Here is a 22,425-nt window from a genome sequence, read left to right on the forward strand (position 1 = left end):
ATAGAAGATGCCACATCACCCTCTCCTTAGACTCCAGTGGCCAGTGTCCACTGTCTCAGGTAATGCCCGTGCTGGTGGGATATCTCTCTGTACCATCTGTCTGAAGTGGCCAGTCCCGGACTGGGACCAGGAGATGTCTGCTTGAGAGGATCTATTGCCCAGCCTTGACCCTGCCTTCTCCATTTCACACTTGATTTCCATCAGAAACCCCAGCCCCAGAAGCACACCCGCTCCTGGCCATTTACAACCTGCAGTCCTTAAGTTGCAAAGCCACTTCCTCCTGAGGGACAGGAAGTCTTGTTGAGACCACACTCTGTTCCATGAAAAGTGACTTTCGCAGAAGATTTCTCCATCAGTCCCCACCATAAACGCAGATGTACACGTTTCTCTGGAATATTCTCTGCCCTCCTTTGCCACCCTATTGAAGGGCCTGGAATCTTCCTTCTCTAGAAGGGGGAAGGCCAGGCCTAGGCTGGATTCCCTTGGTTGATCTCTGGGGTGATCAACCTTGGGATTCTCTTGGTTGATCTCTGGGGTGATCAACCTTGGGAATCCAGCCTAGGCCTTGATTCCCTTGGTTGATCTCTGGGGTGAAATGTGTTGTTTTTTCCATTTATCTTTTCTGTTTTCACTTTTCCCTATGCTCCAAACTCATAATGTTTCTCTCAGTTTCTGTCTTCATGATGCCAACACGACCATGTGAAAAATGAATAACGCCCTCAGAAAATCCCAGGGCTGCTCATTTCTTGACACAAAGCCAAGGAACTGGTCTGACTCAGCTCTTTCCCCTCCACCAAATGGAGTAGCTGTTTAGGCACCTTGGGAAGGCACCTTCGTTCTGGGGGCTACTAGGATTTAGACAAAGGTTATGTGTCTGTAACACATTTCTCTCTTCCATCCTCTGGCTTTAGACTCTTGTCATCTCTCTCCTAGATAATTTGGATAGTAGGCTGTTACGGAACTGAATCGTGTCCCCCTCAAAATTCATATGTTGAAGTCCTAACCCCCAGTACTTGGAGATAAGGCCTTTAAAGAGGTAATTAAAATGAGGTCATATGGGTGGCCCTAATCCAATGTAACTACTGTCCTCATAAGAGAAAGAAATTAGGACACAGACACCCACAGAGGGAAGACCATGTGAGGACATAGGGAGAAGACAGCCACCTACAAGCCAAGGACAGAGGCCTCAGGAGAAACCAACAACCCACCTGACACATTGATCTCTGACTTCCAGTCTCCAGAACTGTGAGAAAATAAATTATGGTTGTTTATGCCACCCATGTGGTAGTTTGTTATGGCAGCCCCAGCACACTAATACAGATTTTAGTACCAAGAAGTAGGGTACCGCTGTATAACAAATACCTAAAAATGTGGAAGTGGATTTGGACCTGGGGAATGGGTAGCGGCTGGAAGAGTTTTGAGGATCATGTTAGAAAAAGCCTAGATCGCCTTGAGAAAACTGTTGGTCATCTAATCTAACACAGAGCTTAATAATTTTAAAAAATTAAAAAAAATACAGGACATGGAAAAGAAGAAACATTGGGATTATGCTAAAGTTCCAGGCATTGTGCTAGATATCTGACATAAATGCTCACTTATGTTTCATAATAATTCTTCAAATTAATTATATGTATAAATTATAGGTATAGATAAACAGTAGTGCTTATATATTTATATGAATAAAATATAATTTATATAACTAAATATATTAACTACTATCTACATTTTGCAGCTAACAGCAACAATGGTAAGCAATAATAACAGCAAACATATTATATGCCAGACCCTGTTTTAAGGTCCTTTACCTTGATTTTTACAATAGCCCTATGAGGCAGGTGCCACTGGATGATAAATGATAAAATAATGCAGTAGTTAAGAGCACAGGCCCTGGAGCCAGACACCTGGGTTCAAATTGCAGCCATGCAGCCACTTCGTTGCTGTGTGGCCTTGGGCAGGTTCCTTACCCTCTCTGAGTATCAGGTTCCTCATCTATAAAATGAGAAATGGTGGTGATGATAATAATAGTTCCTACTCCACAGGGTTATTGGGAAGGTTAAAATAGTTAATACACATGAAGAATAGGTACTTAGGCTAGAGCCTGGCCAAATACGTGTCAACTATTATTATCCCTAATTTAAATATGGGAAAATTGAGGCTCAGAGAAATGAATTTACTGTGAGTTGCTTTGTAAAAGCTTTTTTAACCTAAGTTTTATTTAGTACACTACTCTTTTTACATAAAAATCTTTGTTAATTCATTATTTTCTACAAAATAAAGTCCAAATTCCTTAAAATGGCCCATGTTTCTAGCCTCAAATCCTGATGTTCTCCTTGTTCCCTTGCACTACAAACACCCCAACAAGAAGTGTCCCTCCTAATGTGCCATGTGCTTTCATAACCATGGCTTTGTACAGGCTGTTTCTACCTCTTGGGATGCTGCTCCCTCTATCCCCGGGCCAATGCCTGGTCATTCTTCTGCTTCAGACTCCGTTGTCATTCATTCATTCACTCATTCACTCAGTTACCTGAGTGTCTGCTTTGAGTTAGACAGTTTTCTAGGCCCTCAGTTACAGCAGTGAGTAAGAAACATTCAGTGCCTTCAAAGCAGACCTGCCCACGGGAAGACAGACACACAGACCTCATGGGGCAGTGTGGTAAAGACAGTGACAAAGGGAACAGACGAGGGGCATCTCGCAGGGCTGGAATGTGGGTAGAACTCATAAGACTGACCTTCCCTCCCCTAGTTCTTTCTCTACGTCCATGAGATCGATGACCACATCACCAGAGAATATTTACTTGATTGTCTCAGGTCACTGTTTTTCCTTTCAATGAACAGTGACTCCATAGGAAGAGAAAATTTCCCTTTTGTAAATATAGAAGCATGTTTTCTGTTTCACTCTGAAGATCATGAACTAGCTCTAGACTAAGAGAGCCTTGTGACACTATACACTCATACACGCGGCCTCACGAGGAAGGAGGCAGATGCCTAATGACATTGGATCAATCTTTTTCTAATTTTTTAATTTTTGGCTGTGTTGGGTCTTCGTTGCTGCTCACGGGCTTTCTCTAGGTGCGGCGAGCAGGAGCCACTCCTTGTTGAAGTGCGCAGGCTTCTCATTGCGGTGGCTTCTCTTGCTGTGGAGCATGGGCTCTAGGCGCGGGCTTCAGTAGTTGTGGCACACGGGCTCAGTAGTTGTGGCTCGTGGGCTCTAGAGCGCAGGCTCAGTAGCTGTGGTGCACGGGCTCAGTTGCTCTGCGGCCTGTGGGATCTTCCCGGACCAGGGCTCGAACCTGTGTCCCCTGCATTGGCAGATGGATTCTTAATCACTGTGCCACCAGGGAAGTCCCAATCTTGAGCATCACATTTGACTGAAGAGAGATACTCACTCTAAGAAGGAAGTCATAAAATTGAACCAGTGGAATGGAGGGTGTGGTGGATTGATTGCAAAGATGGCCCCCATTCTCCACCCCTCCTGTAGCCATGCCCCTTGTTTGCAATGGCTTTGCAGCTTCTCACGTCGGGAATCTGCACTGGCCATGGAACTTGCTTTAGGCCACAGAGCAAATGGGAGTAACAGTGTTCTGGTTCCAAGCCTACATCTTGGTAGCCCTTAAACGCTTTTGCTCTCTCTTAAAACCATCCCACTGGCATGTGAAGAAGACTGGGCTAGCCTAGTGGAAGAAACTGAGAGGTCCGTGGAGGAGAGGCCATTCATCCCAGCCAAGGCCATCCTAGAACAGCCTAGAGCCAATCAACCTCCAAACATGAGAGAGCCCTGCTAAAATCGGCAGAACTGACCCACAAACGCGTGAGTGATCCCAGGCAAGCCCCGAAGCACCCAGCTGACGCACACACTCACGAGCTATAGTGAAACCACTGAGCTCTGGAGAAAATTGTGACACAACGTTATTACGATGATAGATAACAGATACAGAGGGAGAAAGGATCCAGTTTTCAGTGGAAACATTTGACGAACGATTAAAGTATAAAAGAAAAAGTATGTCTTGTTCATAGATTTAGGGACACTGTTTTGCTCTGTCATAATGAAGAGCAGCTCACTTAGCAGGCATGCCTTGGGAGGAAATTTGAGGTCAGACTTCTCTGAAGGTATTTAAAATCCAGATTTTGAAATACACAGTGCAGTGAGATTTTCTGATTCCCCCTTGCCCATGCAGTTTAATAACATACTACACTATTTGCAAGGCACCAACGTCCCCTGCCGCCCTATCTCCCCAAGTGTAATGGCCACGGTTACCCACACAACCCATGAAAGAGTGGGTTGAGTATTCTAAATAGAAACCCCGAGAAGGCGCCTCCAACTGTGCATTTGCTTTCAAGGAGCCTCTTCCTGGAGTGAGACCTCTGCGTACTTGAACTGGTGTGCTTTACTCCTCGGGACGAGGGAGACAGCCAGCAGGCAGCCTGCAGTGCCCGGTACCAGGATGAAAAGGACATTGCTCTGAGCTGCCAAGTCACACCCAAGGCACATCAGCTCCTCCCAGGTGTCTGCCTGGGGTGGCCCCGGACTTATTTTTCCCCACGAGTTGGGAGTGGGAAAGGGAGGTGGTGGAACCCACTGGAACCACTGTTCAACACGGAGATCTCTGACTTACCCCCAAGCTCTGCTCCAGTCCCGTCATCCATGGCACTTACTGACTCCAAATTCTGGGTCTCAGGTGTGTCACCTGGAAGATGGCTCACACCCCTCTAAGCCCCGTCCTCCCCCCACCAACCCAGTGGCGTATTCTGGGCTGTAACTACCTCTTTCTTGGCTTCCTCAACCGACACATCTCCTTCTTCAAATTGATTAGAAACTCTTGTTCCCAGAGAATCCTTCTCTCTGCTGGAGGGTTTGTTCGGTGAGATCTCGAGAGGCTGAAAGAGTGAGCGCCTTCTACCACCTTGAACAAGAAGCTGTCCCTTTGGTGTTGGGAGATGTTTGCCAGTGCACTCTGTCCACACCAGCCCCAGCCCATTGCTCTTACAAGGCGAACACCAGATGCTGGTTTTCCAGGGAGCCGTTGCCAACCCCGAATGACGGGTGTTTATTTTTAAGCGCTTTCCCCAGTTTACCTGTCATGGAGTGAATATCTCTTTGGAAAACGGTAAATGAGTAAAATAAAGGTGTAATGAATACCATCACCTCAGGTTCCATGGGTCCCCTCTAATGTCCCAGGAGCCGCTGTGGGTTGTTTCATAGATGCCATCTCGGTCAATTTTCATACTACCCAGAGAGGAGGTCCCCATCGCCTCCAATTCCTAGGTGAGGAAAGGGAAGCTTAGAGAGGTTAAAAACATGCCAGGGCGGCAAGATGGGGACTGGAAACTAGGTTTTCTTACTTCAAGTTCAATATTCTACCCACCATCAGATTGCTCTGTTTCTTCTTTCTCTTCTCAAAGTTGTCTTACTGTCTTATGAAATACAGTCAGCTACACATTTTACGGATTAAAATTTTATTGCAATACATTTGCTTCATTACAAATATCAAACACTAGGGGCTTCCCAGGTGGCGCAGTGGTTGAGAATCTGCCTGCTAATGCAGGGGACACGGGTTCGAGCCCTGGTCTGGGAGGATCCCACATGCCACGGAGCGGCTGGGCCCGTGAGCCATGGCTGCTGAGCCTGCACATCCGGAGCCTGTGCTCCGCAACGGGAGAGGCCACAACAGTGAGAGGCCCGCGTACCGCAAAAAAAAAAAAAAAAAAATCTAACACTAATGTAGTATGTATTGAGCACTCACCATGTAGTGGTCACTTGACGTGTATTAACTGTACACATAATAAAATCTTTACTGTCCTATTATCATCCGCATTTAACAGATGAAAAAAACGGAGGTACAGAGGTTAAGTAACTTTCCATAGATGACACACCCAGGGTAGAGCTTGGCTCTGAACCAAGACAGTCTGCCTTCAGAGCCCATGATCCTAACCACGTACACACCGTGCTTTGTTACATACAATAATAAGCAAACCACTTATACATATATTTTTAACATCTTTATGGGAGTATAGTGGCTTTACAATGGTGTGTTAGTTTCTGCTTTATGACAAAGTGAATCAGCTATACATATACGTATATCCCCATATCTCCTCCCTCTTACGTCTCCCACCCTCCCTCTCCCACCCCTCTAGGTGGTCACAAAACGCCGAGCTGATCTATCTGTGCTATGTGGCTGCTTCCCACTAGCTGTCTATTTTACATTTGGTAGTGTATATATGTCCATGCCACTCTCTCACTTCATTCCAGCTTACCCTTTCCCCTCCCAGTGTCCTCAAGTCCATTCTCTATGTCTGCGTCTTTATTCCTGTCCTGCCCCTAGGTTCTTCAGAACTACTTTTTTTTTTTAGATTCCATATATATGTGTTAGCATACGGTATTTGTTTTTCTCTTTCTGACTTACGTCACTCTGTATGACAGTCTCTAGGTCCATCCACCTCACTACAAATAACTCAATTTCGTTTCTTTTTACGGCTGAGTAATATCCCATTGTATATATGTGCCACATCTTCTTTATCCACTCATCTGTCGATGGACACTTAGGTTGCTTCCACATCCTGGCTATTGTAAATAGTGCTGCAATGAACACTGTGGTACATGACTGTTTTTGAATTATGGGCAAACCACTTATATTTGACTAATAAAGACAAGCTAATAAGTGAACCTCTAATAGGTAAGTCCTTTATAATTTTACTCCATGATTCAGAGTAGTAAGTAAAAGAAGCTAATTAGTGTTTCTTAGGTGTCTGATAAATGTTAGTCCTCTATTCCCCATCCTCTATAGGTGAGGGAGAACATTCCTTTATCTGTTTATTCCAAGAACATTTAGTGAGCTCTGTCCATGAGTTGGACCTTTTGTAATTGAGGTGCCAGGCCTGTTAATCGATCAGGGAAAAGACTCTGCCCTTTTGAGGCTCCCAATTTAGAGGAAGAGGCAGATGGATCAACACAGCATGGCTTCCTGTGGGCACTTTGGGAGAAAAGAGTAATGAGTGCCGCTGGTGAGTTAAGGGCACTTTACAGAGTGGGTCTAGGAGGCTGATTCAGAGATCTATGGTGGAAAGAACCAGGGCTTCAGAAAGGAAGTGTTTTAAGTTTAGGTGGTAATAGTAGTTAGTAATTTATAGGACATACCGTGTGCCAGATACTGCTCTAACTGATGCATATCTATCAATACATTAGGCACAGAGAGGTTAAGTAACTTTTACAAAGTTGCAAAGCTACTAGGTGGCAGGGCTGGCACTAGAGTCTGTGCTTTTGTATCACCTCTGAAGAGGTAGAAAAGTTAAAGCATTGTGGATCATTGGGAACCAAGCAGGTCCAGGCACTTCTGGACCAAATGTGTTAACCATCCCTGAAGAGTTAAAGATCTAGAGCGAGCCCCCTCACCTCTGTGAATGAGCCGAAGGCAGGAGGCGCTTCGGCCGTTTCCAGGAAAAGCACTAGAAGAAGAAAACGCGGCAGAAACCGTCATTGGGCTGATGGACCCCGTGCAATCCAGATTCCCTGCAAAACTTTCACATGACGTGAGGCCTCAGCAATCCCAGCAGCGCCTGCGTCGGAGATTCTGACAGTGATCTCTATAAATCACCCGTAATTCATGCAGGGCTGTGTTGAATGGTTCTCATTAAACCAGACGTCTACAGCTGTGAGTCTAAAGAGATTTGAGTAAATTGGAGATTTGTCAAAAATGTTGAAGAAACTACAAACATAAATGTGGTTGGGTCTGTTTTTCCCCAATCGCCATTGGCCCAGTGATTTCCTGGTTTTCATTTGGCTCGTAAAGTGTGTTCAAGGGACGACTAAGTAGGGAGCCATCAAAGCTGACCTTGCCTTCGGAAGAGGAAATCCTCCCGAAATGAAGTGGAGACTCACAGAGGCGCAGTCGGTGCTGTTGCAGTACCTCCTGCCTGCATCCTGGCCCCTCCTTCCACACCACCAGGAAGGTCCCTCTGCCTGTTTCTTCTTTACCTGGTGGCCATCAGGTAGCGTTAAACTAGAATTTAGTATTTATACCCAGAGATGGGCACACCTCTTCCGCTCCTGTGTGTGTGTGTCGGGGGGCGGCAGTGAGTCAATCTAGCCAGGAGTTACCCTGGGTTGGGGGTTTGCTGTTGCCATGCCCTCTGTGCACCTGCGAGAGGCGCTGATTCCCGGGACATAACGTGGGGTCAGGAGGATGGGGGTTCCCTCCTTGTTCTGCTCCGTCTCAGCTCCTAGCAGGCCCTGCGTGCCTGTGTCCAGAGGGGCGCTGGGGCTCTGGATCAGTCTGCTCAGGCTGCCATAACGAAATACCTTAGACTGGGTGGCTTCAACAACAGCCATGTATTTTCACAGTTCTGGAACCTGAAAGTCCAAGATCAAGGAGCCAGGCAGGGCGGTGTCTGGTGAGAGCCACCCAGTTTGTGGTACTTTGTTACAGCAGCCGTAAGAGTCAAATACACTCTCTTCCAGGGGCAGCTGACTTTGGCTTGGTGCCAGTGTACCCCCTACAGAAGTGGCCTCCTGTTCCTTTCCCAAGAGCAGAGAGGGTTTTGTTTCTACCCCTGTCCTGCAGCAATGGACTTTTGTCTGGGCCTATGGACAAGAGGTTTACCTCTGCTCCCTCAGCAACTTCAGCCTTTGCTTTCTAAGGAGAAGGATCTGGGAAAGCAGTGAGGCTTTGTGCCCGCCTGTGCCACCTCTGGCGCCCTCCAGTCTCTGGCCTGTCCCTCATCTTTCCTGTGAGCACACAGTGGAGGCCCGTGGAGCAGAGCTTGTGAGCAGTGCCGTCTCCCCCTGTGTCTGGGCGCCCAGCTATCCCAAACACTCCTGCTAGCCCACACTGGCCTTAAAGAATTTGTTACCATCTTAGCTGATTTCCTCCCACCCTCTAGAACCGTGGCCGCCTTTCTCCCATGTTCCACCAAAGGTGAGATGGTCCTGCGTCCTGTCTCTTCCTGAGGTTTGCATCTCACTGGAATGCAGTTTACAATTAGCTTTACAATGGCAACCTCTGCCCTGTGATGGCCTCAAGAAAAGTGATGATTTTATAAATTATCCAGCATTTTCTTCCTCCTTAGGGTGGGACCAGCATTCTCTTGGGGTTCACAACATTTGAAGCAGAAGTAGAATTCCTTCACAAATATTTATTCTAAATATAAATTAGTACAATTTCTCAGGGGCCTGGATTTGACTCTTGGCTTTAAAACTTACTAGCTCTGGGACCTTTGGCAAGTTGCCTAACCTCGCTGAGACTCGGTTTCCTCAAGTTCAAATGAAAGGTTGACATGATTATCTCACCAGTCCCATTCAGCTCTCATAGCCCATTATTTTAAATGAAGATACTGGAGCAACCTCTCAGACTGGAATATTCTTAGTTTTGCCTCATTTTAACGTCAGATTTTTCAGGGCACCTTCTCTTGATTGGATAATGTATGTTTGCTTGTTTCTTCCGACATGGGGGAGGGAGGGTAAGGAGACTCTGCCTCTGCAGATCACTGACTTTGATGTGCTTCTGGTCACAAGTGAGTGGCAGCCTTTGAAGCAGACAGACCGTGAGCCTTGAATACTTCTTAAACTTACCATAGCAATTAAGGAACTTATTTTAAACTTATCTGTATTTTAGTTCTAGCACTTAGGGAAAGTCACGGGGGTGCCTAGTAAGGTGAAATCTGGCAACAGGGAACTCTCCCTTTTCTGTTACTCCTGAGACACTCAGGCACTCAAAGTGACACCATCAATGTCAGGGTCGTGGCATGAACGTTGGAGATGGGGAGACAGCTTCCCCCAACTGATGCCGCACACCCACTCCTTGGGCTTAAACATTTTAAAAAAGGGTTTCTGTCTTGAGGACATGCCAAACCCTGGCTCCTTCCTAACATAAGGCAGCCCCTGCGAGCTGGGGCTGTTAACAGAGTGTCTGCAGCCTTTTGAACTACCAGGATTTTCTGTGGTGGACATTAGCTGGGATGAGAATAGTCTTTCCAAGAGTTTTTGTGAGGCAGCAATGAGAAAAATCATGCAAGAAGGTACACCAGGACTTGGTGTTTTGAGGGGTTTTTTGTTTTTGTTTTTTCAGTTATGTCATGAAAAAATATGTAAGTGGAGAAAATTATCTTATATAGGTGTTCATTAAATAGACCCATATTCGCTGGGGAGCTATTTTATGCCAGGTACTATGCTATATGCTTGGGACACTGCAATGAACGACACAGACAAGAGTCTTGCCTCCATGGAACTTGTAGCCTAATTGAGAAGAGATTAGATGGATATTTACATAAAATAATATTTTAAATTCTATCTGGGATAAGTAGTGGTAACAAGAAGTACAGGGTGTTGCAAGAGTTCATTATAAGGGTTCAAAATCAGTTCTGGAGGATAAGAAAAGGTATCTATGACGAAGTGACACCTCAACTTAGATTTGAAGTACAAGTAGGTACTGAATAGACCATGAGAGGGGAGAAGAGTGTATTCCAGTCAGAGGAAACAGCATGTGCAAAGGCCCTGAGGTAGGAAGGAGTCTGGAGAAACCAACCTGTACAAGAGAAAAGACCTACATTTACTGATGTTTGCAGAGTCTTTCCAGTTAAATGCATGTATTTGTTCTAAATAACTTTATTACAGAGCTGACCAGGTGGCATGTCCCATTCACGGGCAAAGTGCTTCCGCTCAGTGTTACAGGATCTCATTCTTAAGAAGGCACAGACAACTAAGAATCTCCTGACCTTTGAGAAAGTCCTTTAATGTGAAATTCAGACCACAGGAGAAAATAAAGAGGAACTTGGAGAATCAATCTAATTGTCAGGGAGCAGAAAGAAATTTTGAAGTAAAACAACACTATACTAAAATGTCTGGAGAGATCAAAGAAATTATTGTATCCATGACAAAAGAACACGTTGGTATCAAAATTAATATACAAAGAGTAAGAAAGATAGAGCTCTTGGAAATTAAAATTATGACAGCTGAAATGAAAAAACTAATCAATAGACGGGTTGGAAATTAGAGTGGAGGATATCTTCCAGAAAGTATAAAAAAGTCAAAGAGATAGAAAATAGGAGAGAAAAGATAAGGAACTAATTCTATCAGTCTTGGAAGTTCAACGGTCTACTGAAAGAGCGTCTAGAAAGAGACAACAGGGGAGAAGAGAGAAAGGAAATCATTAAAGAAATAACATAGGAAAAGATCTTACGAACATGCAAAAATAATAATACTCCTATCGAAAGGTGGAATCTGTTTCTCCACCCCGAGTCTAAGCTGGCTGTATGACTTGCTTCATCCAATAGAATAGGGCAGAAGTTCTAGGCTTTCTAGAAGCTCTGTGTATTTCCACTCTTGCTCTTGGGACCACTGCCAACGACTGCTAACCATGCAAACAAGCCTGGCTACCCTATGAGAGACAAGATGGAGCACAGATGGGTGATTGCAGATGAGTACAGCCTAGATCAGCTAAGCCTGGCCAAATCTGTACAACTGCTCAGCAGAGCCCGGATCAAATTACTATCAACAGCTAAATTGTGTGTATGCAACAAAAGCTGTTACAGTGAGCTTCTAATCTGAAAAGTGTCACCAGGAGCTCATCCCAATGAATGAATTAAGGGTACATCACTACGAAGTTTCAGAATATTATGGGATAAGGAGAAAATCCTGAAGAAAAAAACCCATCAGGTCACATAAAAAGGAACAGAAATGGGAATGGCCCTGAAATTACAACCATGGCAATTATTCAATGGCACTGAAATAGCACCACTAGATGCTGGAAGAGAGTAGAGCAGTATCTCTGAAGTTCAGAGGGAAAAATATTTCTCACCTAGATATTTTCTATCCAAACAAGATGTGTTAGTTTTTATTGCTGCCATAACAAAGTACCACAAACTTAGCAGCTTAAAACAGCACAAATTTATGATCTCACAGTTCTGGAGGTCAGACACATGGCAGGCGAGGCTGGTTACTCAGGCGTGAGGCTTGCGAGGCCTAAGTCACGGTGTTGGCACGGCTGTGTTCCTTTCTGAAGTCTCTAGATTGAGAATCCTAGTCCAACCTCATGCAGGTTGTTGACAGAACCAAGTTCCTTTCAGTTTTGGGACACAGATTCCCCCTTTCATTGCAGGCTGTTGGCCAGCGGGGTTGTTCTCCACTTCTAGAAGCTGTCCACATTCCTAGGCTCATGGTTTCCTACGTTTGTCTTCAAAACCAGCAGTGCTGCTTCAAGGTCTTCTCATGCCTCAAAGATCTCTGTTATCACCCCTGCCTCATCACTCTCGTCAGCCAGAGACAGTTCTCTGCTCTTATGGGTTCATATGGTTATACTGGGCTCATCTGGGTAGTCTAAAATATCTTCCCCATCTCAAGGTCCATAATCTTAATCATATCTGCAAATTCCCCTTTGCCATGTAATGTAACATATTCACAAATTCTGGAAATTAGGGTGTGGACATTTTTACCTACAAAATTATGAAACAAGTGTAAGGCCAGAATAAAGACGTTGTCTCAAAAATGCAACTTCCCATTTTCTGTTTCTCAGAAAGCTGTTGGAGGACAGCCTCCACCAAACAAGGTAGGAGATGATGAGTAAGACTTGGGACTGGAAGCTAGATGCTGATGAAATGAAGCCCCAAGACGAGACCTCTGTGGCAGGACAAAGAATGTCATGTATGAAAAAGTTTTACTGAAGAGGGTTGGGGGAAAGGTGCTGAGTAAGTAAGTCTGGGAATGAGTGGGTCTGGAAGACTAAAGGCAGAGGGAACTGTACAAAAGCCCTGTACTCTAGCAGATCAAGTTGAGCCCCATGTTGGTATGGGTTACCAATACTGAACCCCGTATATGTGTATACTGAAATGAACAAATAAGTAAGTGGGATCTAGGATCCCAGATGCTAGGATCTAGGTTTCTCATTGTTGGAGTGGGAGATTACAGGTGGGTAATGGGAGAAGGCTGGAATGATACATGTCTTAATGGATTAGAGTTGGAGACGTCTGTATGAATGCATGTACGGCTTCATATAGACACAGATGGTTACCTATGGAAACATTTATAGGTATATAGCTATATACCAGTTAGTATACAGACATATATTTCCTTGTTCTGTCAGGTGAAAGGGCCTAGAAGCAATGATGCTCTAGTGGCAATGAGCATGCCCAGACCTTAGTTTCTACAGTATTCGCCAATAAAAGGAACCAGGGCTTCTTGGAGAAAAGGTTGATTCTAGGACTGTAGCAGGAAAGGTACAAGATGATTCTGGAACATCTTTTAGTGCCAGAAAGTAAGGAAGTGCTCATGCACAAATGAAAAACAACCTATCATGATAAATGATAAAGGTATGTTAGAGGCATACAGGAGCTGACAACAGCTCAACCACAGTTGTCCTGAGCAGCAAAATACTTAAGGTAGTAAAAGCAGTATTGAATTATAACCCAAAGTATAAAAAGAATCCATAAGTTCATACTGATAGAAATAAATGAATGAATAAATAAGTAAATGGGAGAAGAAGAGACGAATCTCCTATGCAGAAGAATCCCAAATAATTTTTGTAGATACTCCATCCTCAAGGTGATGGAGCATAACTCCTTCCTCCTTAAGTGTGGGTTGCACACAGTGACTCTCTTCCAAAGAGTACAGTATGGACAAGGGAAAGAAAGAGTAACTTTACAGTGGAGAAGCCTGGACAAATACCACCTCAATCCAGGTTTCAAGGTTAACGTCAACATTGATAAGTGATATTGATAGTACAATATGCACTTTTGATAGTGTGTGATGAGAATGGCCCTTTACCTCTGTGGTCTTCCTCCCCCAAACTCATAGCCCCAGTCTAATCATGAGAAAAATGTCAGACAAGTCCCAACTGAGGGACATTCTACAAATATCTGACCAGTACTCCTCAAAATGGTTAAGGTCATCAGAAAGAAGGACAGTCGGAGAGATTATCACACCCAAGAGGTACCTAAGGAGACGGGATGACTGTAATATGGATCCTGGATGGGATCCTGGAACAGAGAAAGGACTTTAGGTAAAAAGTAAGGGAATCTGAATAAAGTATGGACTTCAGTTGAGAATGCATTGGTATTGGTTCATTCATCGTGAAGAACATATCATACTGATGTTAAGATATTCATAAAGGAAATTGGGTGTGAGGTATATGGAAACCTTCGTAATATCTTCACGACAAGTTTTTTAAATCTAAAACTCTTCTAAAAGAAAAAAAATATTAAAAAAGAATAGATTGGAACATATTGGGATGTGCTGCAGTAGTGAGGATAATTATTGTTTCGTGAAATTTTTGTTTCCCTTAACCATAAATATATATGTAGACACACACTGGGTCTTGTAAAATACATTTTTTACTGAGGATTGGGTAGGCAAAGTTTGAAAAACACTTCATTAGAGGATTTCTGTTTGCTCTAAAATTTCTTAAAAGTATTCATTTTAAGTTGTTTAGCGAGAAGTTTCATTCATTCAGTAACAATCGTCCAGTGATGAACCACCATGTCCAGAGAACCGTGTTTGGTGCTGTAGGATGTGCCACAGATGAACAAGGCACAGGGCTCCCTCTGCTAGAGAAAGAAGCAGAAAAACAAATACAGGGTCACGCAAGAGGCCGTGAAATAAACGCTAAGGTTTATAAAAGTGCCCTGAAAGCACGGAGGACAAAGGAGTTGGAGTTGATTCAGAGTGTTAGGAAAAGCTGACTAGGAGCTGACAGTTTAGCTAGACTTCAACAAAAATAAGAAGCACTAATGCTTGCTCATCACGTCCTATGTTGCCAGAGTCCCTGCGAGGATATTACACAGATCACCTTCCTTTATCCTCACACGTCTTACTGGCGAGGCGCTGCTTTTACCTCCCCACTTTCCAGATGAGCAAACTGGAGTTAGAGACGTGAGGGAATCGCCCAGGGATGCCCGGCCAGGAAGTGGTGGGGTAAGATCTGTGCCACGTCCTGTGACTTGGAGTTGCTTACCCCACCTATACCACCTGACTCTATCTTCCTCTAGCTACGGAGTCTGATTTCGGATTTACAGTCCCTCAAAATAGTGTCCATGTCATTGCCTTTGCTACCACTGCCCCTCTTCCTTCTTCCTTCTTGAAACACTCCTACATAACCTTCAGAGCCCAGCTCAGTGGCTACCTCCTTCCTGTAGCTGTTCTCCGTACCATCTCTCCCAGCAGAATTCATGGTTCCCTTGCTTGTAGTAAAGCTTTGGTTGGACAGGCTATCTCCCACACCTCCACCCCGGCCTCCCTACTCAGATAGCGGTCAGTCATCTTTCTCTCTGTGTCTCTGCCTCCCAGCAGAGTATCTGGTACCCGGCTGTTGCCCAATAAATGAGAAGGGAAAGAGGGGAGAACCATAGGATTTCCATGAGTAAATAAGGAGAGACAGGAATACCAAGCTGAGGGTAACACATGAGCAAAAACAGTGGCAAAGTGAGAGGACGGAATGGTCTGGCAGGGATGGAGTGTAAGGCGCCCAGATGCGTGTCGCAGGAGAGATGGATAATTATGCCAGCCTGGGGCTGGATTGTGCAGAACTGGACTGCTTTGCCAGGAAGCTGGGGCTTTATTCTGTAGACCATGGTGCACCATGGAGGGGTTTCAGAGTCGAGGGACAAGATTTGAACTGAATGACACTTTTCTATTTTATTCTATTTTCTCACCTCTGAAGAGGCTGGAAGACGAGAGAAAATATGAAAACGAATATTTGTCATGTATCTATTATATTTCAGGCACTGACCTAAAATCTTTACGTAAGTCTTCTCATTCATTCTCACGCCAACCCAGTACACCAGATACTTCCCCTTGTTTTACGATTGAGAAGATAAAGCTCAGACAGGTTAAGTCATTGATCCAAGATCACACTGTTGAAAAATGGCAGATCTAGGATTTGAACCCAGTTTTGTCCGGTTCCAAAGCACGTTTTTCTTCCCATCACATCATCCTGCCTCCTTAAAAAATAGTCCCTCCTCTTCCTTGTGCCTGTTTTCCTTCTTCCCTGACACACTTCCCTTTGCCTTTTTCCTCCTGTTTCCCTAGACCTAAGTGACAACAGGCTGAAGAGAGGGTGACTTGAGCCCTAGCATTAGGGACCACAGTGATGGTTTAATTTCCCTCCTTCCATGGAGGACAGAGATGCCAAGCCTGGAGCAGACCAGCAGGATGCACTGGCCAGGAATACAGTCCCTGGAAATGCTGCAGACGCCCTGGCTTCCAGGAAGCTTTCTCATCTTTCAAAGGAGACCTACCCTCCAGCTAGTGAGTAACCCAAGATAGTTAGGTCACCCATTTTAGAGTCCTTGGGTGTCTGCTGGTTTGAAATCTCCTTTTGTGTGTACTTTTTTTTTACTTTCTTTCTAAAACACTTTTCTTTCAAGCCTATCAGAGTAGCCAACAACCACAGAAGGAGTTAAGGACTGAAAAAAAAAAAGAAAAGCCAGTCTTCCCTTTCTTGATAATGGTATTATGACTCTGGCATTCCAATTCAAACTTCTCCTAAGTTTTCAAGCAATGGATGCTTTATATGTGCTTGTGATTAAAATATGATGTACCTTAAAAGCCATTCCAGCCTCCTGTGATGTGGTCATAGAAATTATTTCAGCATTCAATATACCTCATTCCCATCATGTCATCTTTGAGACCGTGGCTAGATGAATCATTGGAGAAATGAAACGCTTAGCAGAATGTTTTTCTTTCTGATTGTGGGGCTTATTCGATTAAGGGATAAAAGTAAATTGATCAAATATGTGGATGTTTGGAGTTTATTTTTATCGCTGCTGAACAAATTTTGAAAGGCAGCGATCTGATCTGATTCGATTTTCCTCTCTGTGGTGCGCTGTGAAAGAGGAAGCGCTGGTAAGAAAGGCCTGCTGGCCCGGCCAGGGGCTGAGTGACGGGCAAGCTTCCATTGTCAGTGTTCCTGACCCTGCTGCAAGTGCCCAGATCATAGCAGCGTTAGGAAAGCCCCCTTCTCAAGGAGCACCAGCCATGTCATGACAAGCTGACTTCGGAGCTTTCACGGAGTTCATAAAAAAATCACTTAGCTTTGCAGACTCCGCCTGCACAGCCCGTTTCCATGAACATCCTTCCTTTCAACCTGGGGTCCCCACAGCCCGTCCCTCTTCCCACCTCTTGTCTCCTTCACTGTCCCATTACTCAGGTGGTGGAGGTGTTAGGAAAATGAGAAGAGGCAGAGAAAAAGCCAAAGGATGCAGGGGCAGAAAAGGGACCATTGGTTTTCATTTCAGCTGCATTCTTAACCCCCGGCCGGCCTCCAGGGGCTCCTGTGGCTGGGGGAGCAGCAGGCTGCCTCCCTGCTCTGAAATCCCCAAGATTCATTAAATGTCATTGTTTTCAAATATTACTAACAACAACAATAACAATAATAATAAACAATAATAATAAATAGTAAAATTGGTTAAGTGTGTTCTTTGTTCTTTGTTCTTTGTGCCTGAAGTACACTGAGGCCTTACATTCTTTATTGCATTTAATCCTCACAACCACCTTACGACGTAGGTGTTGCTAGTGTACTTACAGATACAGGATAACTGAGGTACAGCAAGTTTTAGTAACTGGCACAAGTAGTGGAACTCGTATTTGAACCTATGCATTTCGACTCTGGGCCCTGGGTGTGTAGTCACTGCATTAAACTGCTCCCCACATACTACAAATGTAATGTTTTGTTGTTAAAATTCAGATGATACATCACTAATTATTAGAGAAATGCAAATCAAAATCACAATTAAGGTATCATCTCACACTGGTCAGAATGGCCATCTTTGAAAAGTCTACAATTAACAAATGCTGGAGCGGGTGTGGAGGAAGGGAACCTTCCTACGCTGTTGGTGGGAATGTAAATTGGTGCAGCCACTATGGAGAACAGTATGGAGGTTCCTCAAAAAAAACTAAAAATGGAGTTACCATATGATCCTGCAATCCCAATCCTGGGCATATATTCCAAAAAAATGATAACTCTACTTCAAAAAGATACATGAACCCCAATGTTCACAGAATCACTATTTGCAATAGCCAAGACGTGGAAGCAACCTAAGTGTCCATCGACAGATGAATGGGTAATGACGATGTGGTGTATACACACGCATGTGCACACACACACACACTCACACACACACACACACACACACACACACACACACACACACTAGAATATTACTCAGCCATAAAAAAGAATGAAATAATGCAACTTGCAGCAGCATGGATGGACCTAAAGATTATCATACTGAGTGAAGTAAGTAAGAGAGAAAGACAAATATTACATGTGGAATCTAAAAAATAATACAAATGGATCTATATACAAAACAGAAACAAACTCATAGACATAGAAAACAAACTTACGGTTTTTGAAGGGGAAAGTCAGGGAGGGATAAATTAGGAGTAAGAGATGAACAAATACACACTACTATACATAAAATACACTCCGTGTATAGCACGGAGAACTAAATTCAGTATCTTGTAATAACCTATAATGGAAAATAATCTGAAAAAATATAACTGAATCACTTTACTATATACCTGAATCTAACACAAGATTGTTAATCAACTACATTTCAATTTTTTAAAAATTCAGATGATACACACGGGCATAATGTGGAAAGTTCAATGTTCCTTCCTTCTCCCTCCACCAATTCCTACCTTCCAGAACATACTAGCCTGGTGGGCTTAGCCAGGTTCTGTCTCCTCCTAACCTCTACTGTACAGTGATCCTACGAAGGGGCCCAGATTCCGTAAGGAGCCTAACTACCTGGGGCAAGTGCCTCTGTGAAGGGACACCCCCCAACACAAGTTAGGCAGACCCACACTCATGGAAGGCAAAGGTGTGGGCATGTGTGTGGACATCTTGCCGCAGCCCGAGCTTGGGAAATCCTGGAGCAGCCAGGCTAGGCAGTACTTCTAGAGGACAAGGCCTTCCCAAGGCCTTCCCCCAGCATACAGCACTGACTGTCCCAATGGTCGGCTGACCTCGGAGGCTGAATAAAATCCCTGGGGTCAGGGGAGAAGGGAGAACCTTAGAAAAATAAAAAAATAAACAATCTTATCTCCTTTACTAGGCTGTCCAGCCCCCCCCACTACCACCCACTCTGTACACACACACACACTCACACACACACACACACACTCACACACTTTAGAGTTCATTTCTCTCTCCCTCTTCTCTTCTGCGCTAGCAGGGGCTATAATGTCATGGTAAAGAGCATTGACCTTGGGGTCAGTTTACCTGTGTTTGATCTGGCTCTGCCACTTATTAACTGTGTTCTCTTGGTTACATTTCTCACTCTCTGAGCCCAGTGTGCTCATCTATGAAATGGGCTTGATAATGTTTACACCTCAAGGATGCTGGGAAATTTGGAATTACTACGTGCAAAGCCTGCAGTGCCCACTCACTGCAGTTGATCAGGAAGTATTGTAATCTTGGCGCAGGTGTAGAAGGGGCAACTAGTTCAGCCTGGAAGGCTATGCAAAGGGCTTGGTGTAGTCAGCTTGTGAATCCCTGAGATTGGGAGTTTCTCCTACTCTCCTTCACCCAGGTACCTGGCAGAGGGTCTTGCCCATAGAAGGCACTCTGAAACACTGGCTGACTTGTACTTTGAATAGAACTAAGCTATAAAAGGGTCTGGAACTGGCCATGTGCTCTGATGAGTTAAGAGACTAGGGAGAATTAGGAAGATACTGCTAAGAGTCTGAAAATACCTATTAGTAGAGTCGATAAACACAAACAAAAGAAATTCCTTGTCGGCAATAACACAAGATGCCGGGAGCATGGACCTTTCTTCGGACTTTCTTTTGCAAACAGTTTACAAACAAAAGAAGGGGTGGATGGATGTGGTGGGGCATGAGGAGAAATGCCAGGCTAATGACTGAAGAGGCCAAACCATTTACAAAAATAGCACTCTTTCTTGCACAATCCACCTCTGAAAATGCATCAGCGAGCACGAGGCTGCTTTAACAGCCAGAGACACACAGGAAGCTGCTCATCTCGTTAAGTGGCCCTGTCCCACCCAGGCCAACTCAAGTGAAGACGCTTATGGCCTGCCTCCGAGTCAGCATGGAGCGGCAGCCCAGAGCGAATGAAAACTCATCCAGCTGCCCAGTCTAAACGATGTGGTTGGCCCCAAGCCAGAACATGTTATTAGACTGGAATTTTTTTTCAGGCTCTAAATTTAACCAGCCGGAGTTCTTTTTAAAGTACCATCCTATTCAAACTTTCAAACTGCAGAATTCGCCATTAAATGGGATTTGATTCTAGGCAGAACCCAATGTCCTTGGCTTGGCCCCTTCTCTTGTACAGTACGCCATCCACCCCTGCCGGGCCATCTGCGGTACGTGTCAGCCAAGGGCTGCAGGCGGCGTGCTTGGACAACAGGGATCTCGATAGACTTGACCTCTTTTTGAGGTGACACTGCTAACATCCTTGTAACCCTTAGCAGGCCCAGAGAGAAGAAAGTTCAACAATGGGGGAGAGAGGGAGAAAACAAGTTAGAATGAACTAGGATGTCAGAGAAATAGTATGGGCAATGGGACCACACCTGGAGGGAGGTTTAAAGTACACACACACCTTCCTCTCTCTGCCTGAGGACAGACTCTTGCTGACAGAAGCTTTAGCCAAGAACTCAAGTCACATAAACACTGCCATGCTTGACTTCACTTTAATATGAAAATCCTTCTTTCTTCTTTTTGATAAACAAATAGAGATTGGTGCAATCCAAAGTGGAAATTAAAGTGATGAAAGACAAACTAATATTACATAGTATAATCCTATTTTAGGCATATGTAATACGATCCCACGCACATTTCAAAAATCTAGAAGGATTTATATCAAAGTGTTAACAATAGGTACCTCTATGTGGAATGATTAGAAATGTTTTAAATGCATCTTCTTTTTTCTTATTTGTATTAAAATATTTGTGTAAGTGAACATGAACTGCTCTTGTAATTGGAAAATATTTTTTTAATTTAAAAATTTGACAAGCTGATATATGCACTGATTGAACTATTTACTCCTCCAAAATGTGTGAAAGGCAGGCGTGATTGATGCCAAGGGTGGAGGTTAAGGCAATGTCTTCAATAACTGAGGGAAATGAGAAACCTTCTGGGAATTGTTCCTTTTCACTGTTCACTGTGCTGATCCAATGTTTGACAATGTCACACACTCAGTAGCCCTTCCCATGTAACATTTTTCTGATGTATAAACTGAGTTTGACATAGCCTCACACTTCGGTTGCCTGTGAAGGATCTTTTATTTAAAAAAATATCGATCATGTATTATTCATATTTTTAACAAGTGATCGAAGCCATAATATCAACTCTGGGTAAACTGTGCTTCACACAGAGTACATGTTGCATGAATGAATAAATGAATGAATGAAAAAACCAAGACAATAAAAGACTTAGTCCTTGCCCTGAAGGAATTCACAATTTAGTTGGAGATATAGAATCAAGTGTATGAAACAATGGAAGGACAGAAAGAAAAAGGGAGTTGTAGAAGGACAGATGGAGAAGGAGGTTAATATTTATTAAATGCCTTCTAAGTGCACATTGGGCTAAATGCTTCCTGTATGGTACCTCATTTAGTCACTCAAGTACCCTATGGTTGTAGGCATCATTTTTTCCATTGAAAAGCCAGGGTTCAGAGAGGATAAATTAGTTCCTAAACACGCCACAGCTGGTAGGAGACTGAACCAGGAAAGGAACTTAGGGTCTCTGGACTCCAAATTAGTGTTGGCTCTGCTCTACCCTGACACCCCTCCCATGCACAGTCTCATGAAGTGAAGAGCGTACTGTGAAGGTGTGTGGCATCCAGCCAGTCCTTGAAAGGAGAGAGCGTGAGGGCTGCAGCTAGCAGGGGATGTCGCCTTGGGGCTGCTACAGCCCCGCCCTTTGAATGGATCCATCTTGCTTCCGTTTGCCCTCAGTAGCACATGAAAGTGGGCTCCAGCACGCTCGGGAGTCTTCTCCATCCTCATCCCAAACTACTCACTCCGACTCATTTCGTGCCTCACATCCCAGCCTACTCCACTCCCCCAGTCCCTGATACTATGGTCGCATCTTCCTCTGGTGGCCCCAGAAGTCCCCTCGTACCTGACACTCGGCTCCGTTTCTCCTGCATCCTCCTTCTTCCTGCATCACAATCCAGCCGTTCCCTCCGGTTGTGCTTCCTTGGAGGGTTAAATGAGATAACTTACATTAGCACTGAGCCCAATGCCTGGACGTCATAAACTTTCAGTAACTGTGAGTGCCTGTGATGGTGGGGCCAAACACTACGTAGCGATTGGAGTCACTCGGACTTGGATTCAAATGTTTGCGCTGTCTTTTGACTAGCCTCTGTCTCTTTTCCCTGACTAACATTGTGACCTTGAGCAAATCACCAAACCGCTCTCAGTCTCAGTTTCCTTTTCTGGGAAATAGGAACAATGATAACACTTTGCTTGTAGCGTGGCTGA

General features: G+C 44.4%; 1 long non-coding RNA gene across 2 annotated transcripts in view; it reads right to left on the bottom strand.

Annotated features, from left to right (window-relative positions):
- Nucleotides 1-7,497: 7,497 nt before the first annotated feature.
- The window catches only part of LOC141275749 (uncharacterized), a 63,167-nt gene continuing 48,239 nt past the window's right edge, over nt 7,498-22,425 (bottom strand). Inside the window, exons 6-7 of one of the 2 annotated variants that reach the window (XR_012324034.1) lie at nt 22,064-22,140; nt 7,498-7,652 (exon numbers count right to left, since the gene is read on the bottom strand). This is a non-coding gene — a long non-coding RNA (uncharacterized lncRNA). Of the gene's footprint in view, nt 7,653-14,342; nt 14,527-22,063; nt 22,141-22,425 lie in introns of those variants that run through there. The other variant, XR_012324033.1, reaches the window with a different exon arrangement.

The sequence above is a fragment of the Tursiops truncatus genome, chromosome 11, assembly GCF_011762595.2.
Source record: "Tursiops truncatus isolate mTurTru1 chromosome 11, mTurTru1.mat.Y, whole genome shotgun sequence".
In the NCBI taxonomy this organism is placed as follows: Eukaryota; Metazoa; Chordata; class Mammalia; order Artiodactyla; family Delphinidae; genus Tursiops; species Tursiops truncatus.